The 19,345-nt window shown below is 46.8% G+C and overlaps 1 protein-coding gene across 6 annotated transcripts in view; it reads right to left on the reverse strand.

Moving 5' to 3' along the window:
- The window catches only part of PITPNM2 (phosphatidylinositol transfer protein membrane associated 2), a 167,185-nt gene that overhangs the window by 129,792 nt on the left and 18,048 nt on the right, over window positions 1-19,345 (reverse strand). For 2 of the 6 annotated variants that reach the window (XM_021923080.2, XM_009181933.4), the window contains exon 1: window positions 8,630-9,520. The exons of 2 other annotated variants lie outside the window; for them this stretch is intronic. The gene's annotated coding sequence lies outside the window, so the exon portion shown is untranslated. 2 more of the 6 variants (XM_021923073.2, XM_021923074.2) reach the window with 2 other exon arrangements.

Here is a 19,345-nt window from a genome sequence, read left to right on the forward strand (position 1 = left end):
TGTAATTCCAGTTACTCAGGAGGCTGAGTTGGGAGGATAACTTGAGTCTGGGAGATCAAGGCCACAGTGAACTGTGATCACACCACTGCACTCCAGCCTGAGTGACGCAGCAAGACCATCTATAAACCCAACAAAACCCCACCCTTTCAAAGTATATAGGTCAATGGTTATTAGTCTACTTACAGTGTTGTACAACCATCACCACTATCTGATACCAGAACATTTTCATCACCCCAGAAAGAAAGCTTGTACCCGTAAGTAGTCACTTCCCATCCTCCCCTCCTCCCTGCCCCTGGCAACCACTAATCTTTCTGCCTCTATGGGTTTGCCTATTCTAGACACTTCACGTAAATGGAATCATATAATATGTATCCTTTTGTGTCTGGCATCCTTCATTTAGCATAATGTTTTTGAGGTTCACCAATGTTATAGCATGTGTTGGTACTTCATTTCTTTTTACGACGGAGTAACATTCTATTATATACACTACACCTTGTTTATCCATTCATCCATCAAAGGACATCTGGGTTGGTTCCACCTTTTGGTTATTGCGAATAAATGCTACTGTGAACACTGCTGTACAAATTTTTGTGTGAACATTTGTTTTCAATTATTTTGGGTATATACCTAGTTGTTCCTAATTTTTTAATAAGATAACATCACTTAATTTAAGACAAGGAATGCATCTGTATTTTGAAACCTTTCAAAACTCAAAAGGATAAAATGGGTAGAGGGTGAGAGTAAGTTTCTCTCTTGTCCCTGTTCCCCAGCACCCAGTTCCCTGCCCAGAGGCAAATTCCAGTTTCTGGCTAATCCTCCCAGAGACCGCCTATACATATACACCCTGCTTTATTTTAAAGACAGCTTGCATGGGAGGAACTTGGCAACTAGATCAGGCCGGAATCAGGCTGGAATCAGCCCAGTAACGCCAGGAAATGAGCACAGTCCAAGTGCCATCTCTCCCCTTTGTCCCAGTGTGCCCCTTGGAAAGCCATGTAGCCTAGAAGAGGCCACAGAAGTGGGTGGCAAGAGGAGTCCGGGAGGTAGATGGGTTCTGAAATGTGGCCCTCCATTTCAGTTACGAGGCCTCACTCAAGCAACCTGCTTAACCTCTCTGGGACTTGGTTTCTCTATTTAAAAAAGAGAGTGGATACTGGTACCTAATTCATAGAATGTCTGAAGAGTCAATGAGCTAACAAAAGTAAGTGCTTAGCACCATGCCTGGCACACAGTAAGTGCTCGGTGTTTTGCTACTGCTGTGATTACTACTGCTGCTTCACCTCACTGAGCTGATCTTCAGCTTTCTCCTCAGGAAAATGAAGGGAGGCACCTCCCAGGCACAGTTATGGTGTAGACCCGAGATCCCTGCGTGAGGGACAGGAGTGCTACAGCCTCTGAGCAGCGGGGACTCAGGGAAAGTCAGGTGGCTGAGATGTGTCTCCAGCTCCCTGCGTGCTGCTCCAGGCCCTTCTGAGGCTAGGTCTCCATCCTCTCACCGGCCCACCTCCCTGTGTTCTCCCAAGAACAGCTCTGAAGCTTCCACCATCACCCACCCTCCCACAGGCCGAGAGGAGGAGCTGGCATCATGGACCCCATGCCTTGGACAGGCTGGCTGGCTGGATTTCTTATTTCATGACCCTACTCCGCCTCCCTTCCAGCTTCTTCAACAAACACTCTACTCCAGAGCTGAGCTTCTCTTTCAGAAGCCCAGATTATTGGAGGCAGCAGGGAAACCCTCAGAGACCTTCAAAGTGGAGAGACCTCCAGTGAAGGCGGAAGCATTTGCAGGGCCATTAAAAGGCTGTTAGGAGTGATTTTTCTCTCTGCTGGCAAGTGGCAAAAGCAGAGCCCAAAGAACCAAACCCAGACCTGGGAAAGCAGAGCAAGGGAAGAGAAACGGAACAAGCCTTGCTTAATTGTGCAGAAGTTGATGGAGGGAAAAAACCCAACACACGCGCACACACATACACACACATACACACACACGCGCGCGCATAACAAAGAGGAGAAATTCTTAGCCTGCAGCAGTTGGTAGCATTATGTAAAATCCCAAGCCCACAAAAATATCATTTGGATGATAAAAAGTTAAATTTAGCTAAGTACAGAGTGACTAATACTATGAGGGAGAGGCAGCACCCCCAGTTGCCTGGAGCTGATACAGCTGGCTTTTAGAAACTTTTGACAAGTAACCAGGGCCTTGTGCAGTGCAAAATAACAGATTATGTAATAGGAGGCACCACCATCAGCAATACAAAACACAGCACAAGCGTGCAGCCTTCTCCAAGGGAGGGAACAGTTGGGATCTGGCTTGAGTGGCTCCAGTAGGACCTTGCTTGGGCCATGGGAACCTGGATATTCCAGGGGCATCCAGCAGCACAGCCAGGCTTTGGAAGGGTTTGTGTGAGTGGGTCTGCAAAGATCTTTTCCCAGGGTGGTTGTCAAGGACTGTTACTTTGATGGCTTTCAATGAGCCATGCCCTCGTGGAGTCCCCTCCCTTTTAATCTAGCCTGGCCTTGTGGCCTGTTTTAACCAACAGTATGCGGTGGAAGTAACACTGTGCCAGATTTGTACCTCTAAGCTTAGGGAGGCCTGGCTAAGAATTGAAAGCAGGATGCAAACAGGTATTTGTGCACCAATGTTCACAGCAGCAATGTTCACAATAGCCAAAAGGTGGGCACAATCCAGGCATCCACAAACAGATGAACAGATAAAAAATGTAGTCTATCCACACAATGGAATGTTAGCCTTAAAAAAGACGGACATTCTGGCCAGGAGCGGTGGTTCACATGTGTAGTCCCAGTGCTTCGGGAGGCCAAGGTAAGAGGATCACTTAAGGGCAGGAGTCCAAGACCAGCCTGGGCAACATAGAGAAAGCCCATCTCTACAAAAAATACAAAATTTAACCAGGTGCAGTGGCACACTACCGCGTCTCAGCTACTCAGGAGGCTGAAGCAGGATAATTCATTGAGCCCAAGAGGTTGAGGCTGCAGTGAGCCATGATGATGCCACTGCACTCTAGCCTGGTGACAGGGCAAGACCTTGTTTTAAAAAAAAAAAAAAAAGGCAGGGGGAGGGGTGAGGAGAATGAAGTGGTGGTGGTGGCCTGGATGCTTCTGCATTTGAACTCTAGGGAAGCTGAAGCCAGGTAAGAAGCCAACCACCTGTACCTCACCCAAGGGGTGATGAGGAGGGGAACAGATGTCCCAGTCAGCAGCCCTAGCAGATACAGCCAACACCAGTACCACCTCACCAGCCACAGGAGTGCAGCCAGCCACCTTGTCAATGGGTCCTCCACCTCAAGTAGTCAAGTTGTTCCAGCTGACACCAGTGGCGCAGGGATGAGCTAAGCTTACCACTGGGCCCTGCCCAAATTGCCACATTGTGAGCAAATAAATAAAATGGCTAGTGTTTTGCATCACTATGTTTAGACGCACTCTGTTAAGCAGCAATAGGTAACTGACGGTGGCCAAGCTCTCTAGCGGGTTTGCAGGAATTTCTATTCCTATCATAAGACTCATGAAGACCTTTTGCATCCTCACATATGAGAGTCGCTGAGAGATACTAGTGCTTAAATGAGTCTTAGGAAGAGTAGTCTTCCACTCCCAATATCCCAATGGAGTGAATGCTGAAATGAAGCTGGTGCTGAGTTTCAAAGAGCTGTTGTGAGGCTGGGGAATTTCTCCAATGATCCTATGAAGTAAGCAGGCCATCAGATGATCAACTCAAGCTGTCACTTAATTACATGACTCTCCATCTCTCTGTGCAGAGCAGGGGTTTGCACATTGTGGACAGAGATATGGATGGGATTCCCTGAGAGAAGTGAAGTGATCATTGGCATGGGATTGAGACCAGAGTTCTGGCTGCTGACTCTGGGTGAGTCAGCTCTGCTCACTGGGCCTCTGTTTCCTCATCTGTAGTGTAAGGAGGCTGGGCGTGGTGATCTCTGAAAGGGCGCTCTCAGTTCGGCTCCAACATTCTACAATCCTATGATTTGGACAGAAGGAAATGCTGGCCTATAATCCAAAGCCCTGCACCAAGTCCAGTGACTTGCATCTGGGTTTACAAGGCAGACACATGTGCTCACTGGGCTCCTCACATGTGTGCTCCTGGAGCCCTGCTCTGCTCTCTGTGTCCTTCATGGATTTGTTCATTCATTGTTCAATATCTCACTGTGGCAGACTCTGGCTTGGTCCAATTTCCTCTTCCTAAATCACATGTTTAGCCCCCTGGACTCTAGGTGAGGCTATGGGACTAGTTATATGAGTAGGGGAGGTCCACCACTTCAAAGCCTGGCCCCCAGAATGCCCCACGCAATCTCCTATGCTCCCTCTTTCTCTGCTTACCAGTCAGCTGACTGCACAGATTCACTGGAGAACTCCAGGGGAGCCCCAGGGGATGGGAGAGCCACAGTATGAAAGGATCCTGGGTCCCCAATTCACCACATGGAGGTCACTCATAGAGTATGAAATTCATCTAAGACAAGAGTGGGGATAAGCCTTTATTGTGATAAGCCACTGAGACTAGAGGATTGTCTAGCAGTTAGCATTACTTAACTAATACATTCACCAAATTGATACTAAGTGTCAGATATGTAGGAGATACATAAGAGAATTAGGCTGAGGTCTAATTTTAGCCTTCTTAGAACTACCAGTCTAGGTGATTGTTCAGGGAGATTGGATACAGACCAGTTCTGTACTCTGCAATCATGATGGGAACCTGTTAAAGCTCTATTCATACTGCCTGCTTCCAAAAACCTTACAACATAGACTCATCACATTTTCCCACCAAACATGAGATGAGCAAAGAAAGAAAGCAACCAAATAGGAGGGAGAAAATCTCTATCAAGGTTCCAAATTGAGAACAATCTAAAAGCAAATAAGTAAAAATCTTACCTGTGTGCTTCCTGGTAGGCAAAGCAAAGAGGGAAATATGCTGGGTCACAAAGCTCTTCCCAATAGTGGAAAACATATTAGTTCATGATGCGAAACAAACGTTGTGCTTGGGAAGAGCTCTGAGGGGAATGTCCACGGGGCCAGTGTGTGAGGCAATTTGTGCCTGGGCAGGAGGCAGCAAGAGGAAACCAAGCTAGCCTGGAAAGCTGTCAGCCTCCAGGGTGTAGGGATAGCTTTGTAGCCCCGCCTGCGGCCTGACTGGCTCTTAATGGAGAGCTCCTCAGAGTAATTCTTCATCCTCGTTAATGTCAATATGGCAGGACCATGATAATGACGGAAAATATTTACATACCATACCACTGATGGGTTGTTTAGACCATCTGGCTACTGGATGCGGTAAGTATTGTCGAACACATGGCCCTTCCGCAAATGCTGTGCCTTAGTGCTGATGGAGGCCAGGCTGCAGGGATGTGAAACAGTGTCACTCAACTGTGTCCCTGTGGCCTGTGCCCATGCTGTCAGCTTCAGTCACCTCCAGGTCAGGGGCAGAGATCTCCAGCTCCCACTCCCAGATCTATCTGGGCTCAGCAATGATGACAATAGTCTAACTATTCCCTTTATCAAGGGCCTCTTCAGGACTCAAGTGCTCCAACAAGACTTAACGCAGCAAGACAGCTCTGATTCTGTGGCCACCTGGGGGATTTCTCCAGTGATCTCCTGGGACCGCTGAGAATTCTCAGAGGAAAATTCAGCACAGTTCATTTGTGTTTGAAGCAGCTTCTGCCTAAGCTTTGGCACACTCGGGAGGTAGGGACAAGGATTAGATAGCATAACTAAAGGTTGTGCTCTATCTAGAAGGATGGAGGATGGTGATCATAATCGCACCTAAATGAGAATTTCTTCGTTCTATCCATGTGGCTCCATGAGCACTAATATCCGGCTGAATACAGAGGTTTTTTTCTGGGTCGGTGTTAAATATTTCTTTCTTTTTTTTTTTTTTTTTGAGTTTGGGGTGTTGGGTGGCTTGTTTTATTATTATTTTCTTACTTTTAGTAAGCGAGAAAAAGTTCTGTTGGGAGCCCGTTCAAAAGTAGCAATTTTCTTAATGGGAAGCATACGCTTGCCACCCACGTGAGGAGGCTGTGTCAGCTCAGCAACCATACTGCCCTGTGAATATGGTGAAGTCATGTTACCTACTTGACAACCGGTGAGTCAAAGGGAAACTCATCACAGGTGTCTACATGGCCTGCCGGGGTTTTGCTGCACAGCTGACAAGGGCCTTCTGAGGGCACACCTGCAGCAAAGGCCTGGCTTTGGTTTTGTCAAATATGAACCCGCAGATTTAAGGTCACCTAATAACTAACATCCTCTAAGATTTAAAATGTCCCAACCAGAGCATTCAGGACCTGAGTTCACGGACTGGGTTCAAGAGCCAGTTCTGACTCCAACTGGCTGTGAGCTTGGACAGCCCCTCACCTCCTGGAATCTGTGTTTTGGCTGTGAAAGGAGGGGTAAGACAACAGGGGTCTAAGCAGCATCCTGGTCTAATACTCACAGGTTGGCTGGCAGGCACTGGCTCGGGGCAGCAGCCTCCTTGTGGTCAAGAGTGCAATAGGGGTTCCCTGGTCTTCTATAGGACTAGTGCCTCTCTCTCTGCAAGTAGAGTGATGACCACAGACCTCTCATATGGAGAGTGGATTATGGAAGAGTCAGAGCCCTCAGTCAGATGTAGCATAAAGCTAATTCACTGTTAGTCACACCCTGGCCAGTGAGAGTGAGTTCACATCCACACCCTCTAAAGGCACTGAGATTTAGTGGCACGTGTTTACTGAAAGTAATTACAGTCTGGGATGATGACCTTTGCTGGTACAACACCTAGCACCTTAGTGAGGCAGGATGGCTGTGCAGAGGCCACGCAATACCTCTGCAAAGCTCCTCCCTGCCGGTCAGACCCCACAGCCCCAGCAGAGACAACCTCTTTGAGCACCTACTCTGAGCCACCATGTCATTCTAAACAAACATCTGCTCTGCTCACCTGCTCTTTTTGCAAAAGTTATCTGAGCCCCTGGGGAAATTGGAAAATCATAACGAAGACCACACCCAGATCACTGGGTGCTTCACTTGAACCAGCCTCCAAAACATCCGGCAGCAGGCCAAGGACACACTTCTTGTTTAAAAACAGAGAAATGAGACAGCCCCAGGTCTCCCAAGTCAGAGAACAGAATCTTTTCTCAGAACACACAGCTTCTCCAGGCCCAGCCCAGGCTCCTTCTCTGGGGAGCTGACTCTGGCTCCAGCCCTCAGAGGCCTCTCTGCTGACTCCCAAACCCCAGTGAGCAGGTCAGCGCCAGGCCTGGCCAAGCTCTCACCAGTTCAAGGAGAAATGAGAACATGGCTAATGGGCCAAGCTGTTCAAAGAGCTACAATTAGGCGGGGCATGGTGGCTCACACCTGCGATCTCAACACTTTACGAGGCTGAGATAGAAGGATCTCTCAAACCCAGGAGTTTGAGGCTGCAGTAGGACATGATCATGCCCTCCAGCCTGGGCAACAGAACAAGACCATGTGTCAAAACAAAAGAACAAAAATCAAAAAGCTCCACTTAGTTTCTTTATTCTTAGATCTTTCCTACTTCTCAGTGTTCCTTTTGTTCATGAGATGATAGCTACAGTGAATCATACCTTTTTTGTGTTTGTGGTTAAATACGCATAAAATAACAATTACCATATTAACTTTTTTATTTTTATTTATTTATTTTTGAGACAGGGTCTCACTCTGTCTCCCAGGCTGGAGTGCAGGGGCATGATTACCGGTCATTGCAACCTTGAATTCCTGGCTCAAACAAACCTCCTGCCTCAGCCTCCTGAGTAGGTGGGACTACAGGCACGCACCACTACATCTGACTTTAACAAATTTTTTTTTTTGTAGAGAAAAGGTCTATGTCGTCCAGGGTGGTCTCTAACTCCTGGCCTCAAGCAATCCTCCCACCTCTGCCTCCTGAGTCACTGAGATTACAGGCTTGGACTACCATGCTCAGCCCATGTCAACCTTCCATTTGTTTGTTTTTGAAACAGGGTTTTGCTCTGTCACCCAGGCTGGAGTGTAGTGGCATGATCTTGGCTCACTGCAACCTCTGCCTCCCAGGCTCAAGTGATTCTCCCACCTCAGCCTCACAAGTATCATAGTTGGGACTACAGGCACACGCCACCATGCCCAGCTAACATGTCAACCATTTTTAAGTGTACAGTTCAATGGTTTGAAGGACATTCACAATGTTGCACAATCAGCACTGCCATCTACCTCCAGAACTTCTTCATCTTCCCAAACTGAACTCTGTACCTATCAAATACTAACTCTCCATTCCTCCTGCCCCCAGCTCCCTGGGGAACCTCTTTAGAGATGAAGTCAATTGGCCTGGCACGGTGGCTCACACCTGTAATCCCAGCACTTTAGGAGGCTGAGGCGGGCAGATCATCTGAGGTCGGGAGTTTGAGACCAGCCTGGCCAACATGGTGAAACCCGGTCTCTACTAAAAATACAAAAATTAGCCAGGCATGATGGCTCATGCCTGTAATCTCAACTACTCAGGAGGCAGAGGCAGAAGAATCGCTTGAACCTGGGAGGCAGAGGCTGCAGTGAGCCAAGATCATATCATTGCACTCCAACCTGGGCGACAGAGCAAGATTCCGTCTCCAAAAAAAAAAAAAAAAAAAAGACAGAAATGACATCAACTTACAGATCTGGGAAATCCAAGTCACAAGCCTGTTGACAGGACTCCTGGTCACATCTGAGCTCCCCCAAAAACATAACCTCCCTGAAGGTAAGCTTCTGGTGTTTCTTAGATACTTGGTGATAAACAAGTTGACAGAGGAGGGGCAAGGCAGCTGCTGCCCCCACCCTTTACCAGGAACGAACCTTCCAGACCACAACCTGACTACAGGAATCCAAAAACCCAAGAGCCCTTCAGTGATGTGCAAGTTGGCAGCTAATGGGAATGAACAGTCTTAACTGGCTATGCCAGGAACTACCCTACAGCCTGCCCTTTGCGGTAGAAAAGGCTCTCACACAGAAGGAGTTTTCTCCAGATTTTTATTTTACTTAAAAGCTCTTCCTTGCCTGGGGTTTTGAGGTTGAAAACCACTGCCTCACAGTCACACATTGTAAGTGGGAGTGTAAATTGGTACTACCTTTATGGAGAGCAATTTAGCAATTGCTAACAAAAATAAAAGAAAAACACTCCTTGACCCAGCAATACTACTTCTGGAAATTTATTCTACAGACATGAGAGTATATTTGCATGAAAACCTACTTATCGAGATGCTTGCTACAGCACTGTTTGCTTCCCACCTTCTGCTATTACAATCTAAAACCCCATCAACAGGGACCTGGTTTAACACATGATGGTCCATCCATGAGCAGAATACTAAGCCCACCATTACAAGAACTGAGCAACACTAAATGAGCCAACAGAGAACCATTTGCAGGATTTATGTATTGCAAAGTCAAAAAAAAAGATGCACAACAATAAGCAGTCATTTGTGTTTAGCTTTATTTTTAAGTAATATAGGCCAGGCAAGGTTGATCATGCCTATAATCCCAACACTCTAGGAGGCCGAGGTGAGAGGACTGCTTGAAGCCAGGAGTTTGAGACCAGCCTGGGCAACATAGCAAGACTCCGTGTCCACAAAAGTAAAAAAATTAACCAGGTGCAGCAGCACATGACAATAGTCCCAGCTACTCAAGAGGCTGAGGCGGGAGGACTGCTTGAGCCCGGGAGTTCGAGGCTGCAGTGAGCTATGATCACATCACTGCTCTCTACCTTGGGTAACAGAGCAAACCCTCTCTCTAAAGAAAAAAAAATTAAATTAAATTTTTAGGCCGGGAGCGTTGGCTCCTGCCTATAATCCCAGCACTTTGGGAGGCCGAGACAGGCAGATCACTTGAGGCCAGGAGTGGGATACCAGTCTAGCCAACATGGCAAAACCCTGGCTCTACTAAAAAATACAAAAATTAGCCAGGTGTGGGGGATGCATTCCTGTAATCTCAGCTACTTGGGAGGCTGAGGCACAAGAATCGCTTGAATCCAGGAGGCAGAGGTTGTAGTGAGTGGAGATCGCACCACCGCACTCTACCCTGGGCAACAGAGCAAGATTCTGCCTCAAAAAAAAAAAAAAAAAAAATTAAATTTAAAATTTAAAAAGTGGCTGGGCACGGTGGCTCACAACTGTAATCCCATCACTTTGGGAGGCCAAGGTGGGTGGATCACCTGAGGTCAGGAGTTCAAGACCAGCCTGGCCAATGTGGCAAAACCCCATCTCTACTAAAAATACAAAAAATTGGCCTGGTGCGGTGCCTCACGCCTGTAATCCCAGCACTTTGGGAGGCCAAATCAGGCGGATCATGAGGTCAGGAGATTGAGACCATCCTGGCTAACACGGTGAAACTCCAACTCTACTAAAAATACAAAAAATTAGCCGGGCGTGGTGGCGGGTGCCTGTAACCCCAGCTACTTGGGAGGCTGAGGCAGGAGAATTGCTTGGACCCGGGAAACGGAGGTTGCAGTGAGTCCAAGATTGTGCCACTGCACTCCAGCCTGGGCGACAGAGGGAGACTCTGTCTCAAAAAAATAATAATAATAAAATAAAATAATAAAATAAAATAAAAATAAAAATACAAAAAATTAGCCAGGCATGGTGGTGTGCACCTGTAATTTCAGCTACTTGGGAGACTGAGGCAGGAGAATCGCTTGAACCCAGGAAAGAGAAGCTGCAGTGAGCCAAGATCACACCACTGCACTCCAACCTGAGCAACGGAGCAAGACTCCGTCTCAGAAAAAAAAAAATTTAAAAAGTAATATACATTAATATATAGAGAGAATCTCTCTGAAAGAGGACACACACACAAAACTAGCAACCATTGCTGTCTCTGGGAAGGAAAACTAAGATATTGAAGACAGGGGCGGCAAGAAGTCTTATGTTTGCCTGTAGCTGCTTTTCATTTTGGTACCAAGTATAATGCATTACTTACTTACACAAATAATATTTAATATATACATGATCTTTATATTTTATTACTTAACTGTAATCTATGAGTTTGTAAGTTCCATAAGGAATGTATCTAATTTATCTTCAGAATCTTGCTAATGTCTGGTACAATGTCATGCATAGCCTTTTCAGTGTTTTGTTAAAAAAAATTTTTTTTTTGAGACAGAGTCTCGCTCTGTAGTCCAGGCTGGAGCACAGTGGTGAGATCACAGCTCACTGCAGCCTCGACCTCTTGGGCTCCCTTGATCCTCCTGCTTCAGCCTCCCGAGTAGCTGGGACTACAGGCATGTGTCACCACACCCCGCTAATTTTTGTATTTTTTTGTAGAGATGAGGTCTTGCCATGTTGCCCAGGTTGATCTCAAACTCCTGGGCTCAAGGAATCTGCCCACCTCAACCTCGCAAATGTTAAATGTTTTTTAATAAGTGAAAGAATGAATGAGTAAATGATTCTAAAGCACTCAAAAAACAACGTTCTTTGAATCCTAGAAAATTGTGAGTCTTGGCCGGGCGCGGTGGCTCAAGCCTGTAATCCCAGCACTTTGGGAGGCCGAGACGGGCGGATCACGAGGTCAGGCGATCGAGACCATCCTGGCTAACACGATGAAACCCCGTCTCTACTAAAAGATACAAAAAACTAGCCGGGCGTGGTGGCGGGCGCCTGTAGTCCCAGCTACTCCGGAGGCTGAGGCAGGAGAATGGCGGAACTGGGAGGCGGAGCTTGCAGTGAGCCGAGATCGGGCCACTGCAATCCAGCCTGGCGACAGATGCAGACTCCGGCCTCAAAAAAAAAAAAAAAAAAAAAAAAAAAAAAAAAAGAAAATTATGAGTCTTGAATTGTTAGAGAAGGAAGAAGTTAGGTAGAAACAAAAACAAATCAATAATTGATATCTGGGTACAAAAAGCAGACTCAGTCATATCCAAGTCATACTAAATGATGGTTCATTTAAGTTGATGTTACAGATTTAATAGGAGTTTTTAAAATTTCCCCAATTCTAATAACTATTTTATGTTTTAAAATGCCAATATTTAATATTTCTTTTGGAATAGCAGGAATGCAAAGAAATGTATGGTCCAGGCCAGGTGTGGGTGGCTCACGCCTGTAATCCCAGCACTTTGGGAGGCCGAGGCAGGCGGATCAATGCAGGTCAGGAGTTCGAGACCAGCCTGACCAACGGGTGAAACCCCATCTCTATTAAAAATACAAAAATTAGCTACGCCGTGGTGTGTGCCTGGTAACTCCAGCTACCAGGAGGCTTAGGCAGGAGAATCGCCAATCCTGGGAGGCAGAGGTTGCAGTGAGCCGAGATCACCACCGCACTCCAGCCTGGGTGACAGAGTGAAGACTCCAACTCAAAAAAAAAAAAAGGAAAGAAAGAAAATGTACGGTCCAAAACAATTTTAAAATCCATTCTTTAAAACCACATTAGGGGCCGGGCGCGGTGGCTCACGCCTATAATCCCAACACTTTGGGAGGCCGAGGCAGGCAGCTCATCAGGTTAGGAGTTCAAGACCAGCCTGACCAACATAGTGAAACCTCATCTCTACTAAAAATACGAAAAAATTAGCCGGGCGTGGTGGTGCGCACCTATAACCCCAGCTCTCAGGAGGCTGAGGCAGGAAAATCGCTTGAACCTGGGAGGCCGAGGTTGCAGTGAGCCAAGATTGCACCACTGTACTCCAGCCTAGGCGACAGAGCAAGACGCCGTCTCAAAAAAAAAAAAAAAAAGTAGGGTCCTGTGACCCTCATATCCCTAAAGAATCAGAAAGAAGATCTAAAAACCAAGCAGACCCTTCAGTGAGTTGAATAGAACTGCAAAGGGTTCTTCAGGGATTGATGCATATCCTTGGGTAAGCTTGGGAACTCTTGCCTTACTAACCTGTCACTCTTGCCCTACTATTCTCCACAATCCAGTCTGGCAAGCAGGCTGCCTACAACCCCCACCATTTAGAAGAGGGCCAACTTGCAGATCAGACCACGAAGCTTCAGGAAAAAAGCTGTCACAAAGCCAGAGGGCTTCTGTCCTAGGAGAACTGCACTGACCCCTCTGGTGGTCATGCAAACCACTATGGTTAAAATAAGGCAGAAAATTAAAAGTAGCAAAACCACACTGAGGAGAGAAAAGAAACAGAACTAGGGAGGAGGGAGGATGACTTAGGAAGTATGGCCAGCATGATGGGTTCAGCCTGAAGGACATCTGGCAGACACACATCCATCCGCCCCTTCCGTGGCCTCCGAGAACAGCCTGGTTCATGATATTGGAACTTAAGCTTCATCGTGGTAGCCTCAGTCAGCTAAATGATTCAGCAATCCCTCAAAGACTGAATTATCTCTAGGGTTCTCTGTTGATTGAAAGAGAGGCAAGAATTGCCTTTGAGAAAGATCAGGATAATGACTGGGGAAATGTGATGAAGCTTGCATGAATGACGGCAGTGATGAAGCAGTGTCTATTCTCTGGTTTCCAGCAGGAGCGAAAGATTTACTTCCAACAACCAGGCTTTGTTCATTGGGGTCTCGTCCAAACACTGCCCTCACTCCCACTCAACACGGTGGTCTGGGGGATGCCAGGGCAAGGGACCACAAAGCTACAGGGAATTTCTGAGAGCCTTGCCCTTGGAGAATGTACGAATGGTTCATCCCTCCTCAAGTTACATCCATCATCCAGGATGAGTTTGAAATAATGGACTTCCAGGCCCTGTGATAACGATTTAATGGTGCAAAAATATGTTCAAAACATTCTGGAAGAGTCCTCAGAATAACCCCAATGAGAGATGCTGAACATCCTGCATCACACCACTTACACCGCTGCCCTCCATTTCCTGCGAGTCCAGGTCACAGGGGGCCCAGGAGGCGCCGGCAGCCGCCTCAACTGTCCGGGTGTTACTCTTGTTTCTAACCAGAAAATAAGGTCACTGGCTTGTTGACGCCCAAGCACACAGGTTTCAGAGGTGCTCCTTCCCATCAAATTCACCAATGGTTTCCACTGACGCATAGAAAAACAATGGTGTTTGCCTACTTATTTTGCAACAGGCTGCCATACTGTCTTATTCTAATTAATTTTCAGTTTGTCTACTTTGAAACCCTAAGACAACAGTTGTATCCATTCAAAACATTCATTTTGCAACCTCTTATCTGAGAGTTAGGTCCTGCCTCTTTTTCCTAGCCTGTTGCATTGGCTTGAATCTAGAATAACGATCAGTACTAATGAGAGAGAAGGCATGCTTGTCTTGTAACCGACATTAAAAGGCATGTGTCTTAGAGCAGTAGTGCTTTCTAGATGTTATTTGTCCCTAGAATGCTTTTTTGATGCAATACCCAGGAGCATTCTGTGTTCCTCAAACATACTTTGGAAAATGCTACTAAAGCGTTTGACTATTAAGGATAAAATGGCTGAGTGTGGTTGCTCATGCCTATAATCCTACCACTTTGGGAGGCCGAGGGGGATCACTTAAAGTCAGGCATTCAAGACGAGCCTGGTAAACATGGCGAAACCCCATCTCTACAAAAAAAAAAAAAAAAAAAAATAGCTGGCTGGCACCTCTAGTCCCAGCTACTTAGGAGGCTGAGGTGGGAGAATCACTTGAGCACAGGAGGTAGAGGTTGCAGTGAGCTAAATCATGCCACTGCACTCCAGCCTGGGTGACAGAGCAAGACCCTGTCTCAAAAAAAAAAAAAAAAGGCAGGAGGGGCGGGTGCAGTGGCTCATGTAATCCCAGCACTTTGGGAGGCTGAGGCGGATCACAAGGTCAGAAGATCGAGACCATCTTGGCTAACATGGTGAAACCCCGTCTCTACTAAAAATACAAAAAATTAGTCGGGCGTGGTGGCACGCGTCTGTAGTCCCAGCTACTTGGGAGACTGAGGCAGGAGAATTGCGTGAACCCAGAGGCAGAGGTTGCAGTGAGCCAAGATCGCACCATTGCACTCCAGCCTGGGCAACAGAGCAAGACTCCATCTCAAAAACAAAATAAAACAAAACAAAACAAAAAACGGATAAAGTAGCTGCTGATGGGAGATATTCCTTATCATGTTGAAATCTCTGCCTATCCCTCAGTCTCTACATTTTTAAGAGTAATGAGGCTGAGGCCAGTGGCTCACGCCTGTAATCCCAGCAGTTGGGAGGCCAAGGTGGGCGTATCACCTGAGGTCACGAATTCAAGATTAGTCTGGCCAACATGATGAAATCCCGTCTTTACTAAAAATATAAAAATCAGCCAGGTGTGGTGGTAAGCACCTGTAATTCCAGCTACTCAGGAGGCTGAGGCAGGAGAATTGCTTGAACCCGGGAGGCAGAGACTGCAGTGAGCCAAGATCACTGCCATTGCACTCCAGCCTGGAGAACAAAAGCGAAACTCCACCAAAAAAAAAAAAAAATGGAGTAATGAGGCTGGGCATGGTGGCGCACAGTTGTAGTCCCAGCTACTTGGGAGGCTGAGGGAGGAGAATCCCTTAAGCCCAGAAGTTAAAGGCCAGCCCAGGCAACATGGGAGTCCTCTCTCTAAAAAAATTAAAAAGTAATGGATAGTGAACTTTATCAGATGCTTTTCTGGCATCAACTGAAAGCATATTAGTTGTTTTATTTGTATTTTTTTCCTTTTTTCTTTTAGTAGATCTCCTAACATTTAATCTCTGTTTTTGAGGCTGGCCCACAACTCAGCATAATGAGCCCTGTGCTGGGTACTTGTACTGGGGAAACACAGAGACACAGAAAAATGCATAGAGTTCTTGCCTACAGAAGGAAGAGAGGGCAGAGGAAGATGGGGAAAACAACACACACATGCACATGCACACTCCTGCAATACCATCTGAACAGCAGGCTAGTACTTGTGAATTTTGTTTTTCGTGTGTTTTTTTTGAGATGAGGTTTTGCTCTGTTGCCCAAGCTGGAGTGCAGTGGTACGATCATAGCTCACTGCAGCCTCAAATTCTTGGGCTCAAGCGATCCTCCTGCCTTGGCCTCCCAAAGTGCTGGGACTACAGGTATACACCCAGCTAATTTTTGAAATTTTTTGCAGAGATGGGGTCTCAGTAAGTCGCCCAGGCTAGTAGTACTTGTGAATCAATGTGTCACACACAGGGCATAGTGAGGACCCCAGGGAACCACACATGAATCATGCTAATCCCACAGGGCTTCCAGGAGGTGGCACAGAGCATTTGGGGACAGGCTGGAAATGAGGGCCTATGGATTTCAGTCCTACCTTGTGTGGGACGGAAGGGCACACTTTCCTGGCCCACACTTATCTCAGCAGTAAAACAGTAGAAATAATTATAGATGGAAAAGACCATTGGAAACACCCAGCTCTGCCTCCTTCATTTGAAAACAGAAGCTAAGGTTGGGGGCAGGGCTCATTTGCCCAACATCACTGAGCCATCCCTATGTCCTTCTTGGCTCCAAGGGGAAGGGGAAGAGAAATAAAAGAGCTTTGAGATGCTGGGCAGAAAGGAAGATGAGAACAGCTTTCCCTGTAATAGATGTAATTGCTTCTACCTGAAAAACTGGCTAAGTCAGGAGGTGACCAGGGTGCTAGGTTTAGGGTGTAGAGGCCAGAAATAGGAGATGCTTGGACAGGAAAAGGAGATGATCCTGGTGCTGTCCCCCACCCCACCCGCACATGCCTAGCTCACCAGAGACATCCCCACCTTCTAGTCTACATCAATACACCTGAGCAGACGTGTGAGGATGGCTTTCATTCATTCATTCATTCACTCATTCATTTATTCATTCAACAAATATGGAGATTATACTGGGTTGAAGAATGTCCTCCCAAAACTCGTATCATTGTCAGAAACTCAGAATGTGACTTTACTTGGAAACAGGGTCACTGCAGATGTCATTAGTTAAGGTGAGGTCACATTGGAGTAGGGTGAGCCCTAAATCCAATGACTGGTGTCCTTATAAAAGTCACAGAGGCAGATAGACACAGAGGGAGACAACCATGTGACAACTTAAGCAGGGGTTGGAATTATGTGTCTTCAAGTTAAGGAACGCCAAGAATGGCCTGCAACCACCAGAAGCTAGGAGGGAGGCCGGGAACAGATACTCTTTGCGGTCTCTAGAAGGAACCAAACTGTTGAAACTCAAAATTTGGATGTGTGGCCTCCAGTACTGTGAGATAATACATTTTCATTGTTTTAAGCCATCCAGTTCTGGTGGGTTGTTATGGCAGCCCTAGGGAATTAACACAAAGATATGGTAGTACACAAGCCCCTGCATGCCTGCCCTAGGAGCAGAGGCTCCAGGAGGCAGAGGGAGGGTCTGGTTCCATCTGGAATCCCTCAAGGACATCATCCTTACTCTTGCCCCAATCACAGAGCCTCACTCTGCCAGCCAGCCACACCTTCCACTGCTCTTCCAGAGCAGCTCCTAGCCTGTGTCTGTGCAAGGTCCTGACGGAAGCAGCAGCCCCGGGCCGACTGTGACTGCTTACTGAAAGGGACCATCACATGGGCCAGGCACAAGGATGAATCCAAGTGCATGTCAAGCTCTGGGAGGTGCCAGGAACTGTGCTGGGCCCTTTCACATACATTCTCCTTTAAACCTCAGGACCAACCAGAGGCAGGAAGGAAAGACAAGCTCTGAGAAAGCATGTGACCTGCTCAGGGTCCCACAGCATGTCCATGGCAGAACCCTGCTCCACATTCAGGCTGTCTGCATGAGGGCTGTTGGGTTCTCGGCACACCCAGTGCCCGATTCCCCCAGGGCTGAAGCACCTGCCCCTCGACAGAACTGTCTCCCACTCGCTCTGCAGCTGTGGATGTCAGGGACCGCAGGCAGTTGGCATCTGCTCTTTGAAAAGGTATTTATCTTTCCACTCACTGAGAGCAAGCGAGAGCCATATAAGGACATGCCCAACGTCAGGTGCACAAGCGTTCCAGAGACAGATGTCATTCATACGCAGGGACCAGACGTGGCCGTTAACTGCCAGGAACACCCCCCTCCACTCCCCCAAGAGCATGGCGAGTACACTGTTGAGCAAGGAGCTCTCAGTTGGGCCACAGGTGTGGGGTTGCCTCTTGCAGTGCCTGGGACAGCCAGCGCTCCATAAACACAGGGCAAGGTGTGGTCTAGCCCCGAGAGCCACTGGAGGTTCTAAGCAGTATTCATGAACAGCCCTATAAGCCTGAAATTTTTGTTTGTTGTCATTCTTTTGTTCTTTTCTTTCTTTCCTTTTTTAACCATTTTGACAATTTATAAGTGTAAAATTTAGTGGCATCAAGGACATTCACAATGTTGTACAACCACCACCACTATCCATTTCCAGAACATTTTCATTATCCCAACCAGAAGCTTTGTACCCACTAAACACTCATTCCCCATCTCCCTTCCCCAATCCCTGATAACCACTATTCTACTTTCTCTATCTGTGTATTTGCCTACTCTAGGTACCTCATATAAGTAGAATTATACAATATTGTCCTTTTGTGTCTGACTTCTTTCATTTAAAATGTTTTCAAGGTTCATCCATAGTTCATTCAATACTTGGCCAATATTATTTGGCCATAAAGAGGAATGGAATGCTGACACATATTGTCTGATGGAACCAAACAGTATGGCGTATGAACAGACCACATTCTGTTTACCCACTCATCAACTGCTGGACACGTGAGTTGTTTCCACCTTTTGGCCGTTGAGAACAGCACTACTATGAATATTAAGCTACAAGTATCTGTTCAAGTCCCTGCTTTCAAGTCTCTTGGGTATAGACCTAGAACTAGGTGTGGATCTACTATGTCATATGGGGATTTTATGTTTAACCACTTGAGGAACCACCAAATTGTCTTCCACAGCAGCTGCAACCATTTGACATTCCCACCAGAAACACATGAAGGTTTCAATTTCTCCACATCCTTGCCAATACTTGCCAAAACTGAAATTTTAGAGGCAGGGAAGAGGCAAGTCCCATAAGAGCCCCAGATATGGCTCCATGGCAAATCCCTGCCATCTGCCAACTTCATTCCTGCCATTGTGTACAGAGCAGCAGAAAGAAGAAGAATGCTGGCTGTAGGGTCAGGAAAATCCAATTTTAGTTCCAGCTCTGTGGCCTGCTGGCTGTGTGACCCTGAATAAATATATCGATTGCTCAGAGCCTCAATTATGTCCACTGTGGGAATGGAGCCAATGCACCAAGGTCGCTTCCCACCAAAGGCAGGGCTGTGAATCTGATGCCAACGGAAGACAGAGAATTTGAGTATTTTCTTAAACTCTGTGGGATGACAGTAGGTGGTGGCAAGAAGAGACTGTTTCGATCTCCCTTGATAAACCTTTCATGATAATGTTTGGAAAGGACTAGAATACTTTTCCCTTCAACCTCCTCCTCTTTCCCTGCCTTCGAATGGAGAATCCAAAATACAGGAAAAAGTAGAAACATGAGGAATGGGGAAAAAAAATATCTAGATGAACTACCGAA

The sequence above is a fragment of the Papio anubis genome, chromosome 9, assembly GCF_008728515.1.
Source record: "Papio anubis isolate 15944 chromosome 9, Panubis1.0, whole genome shotgun sequence".
Classification (NCBI taxonomy): domain Eukaryota; kingdom Metazoa; phylum Chordata; class Mammalia; order Primates; family Cercopithecidae; genus Papio; species Papio anubis.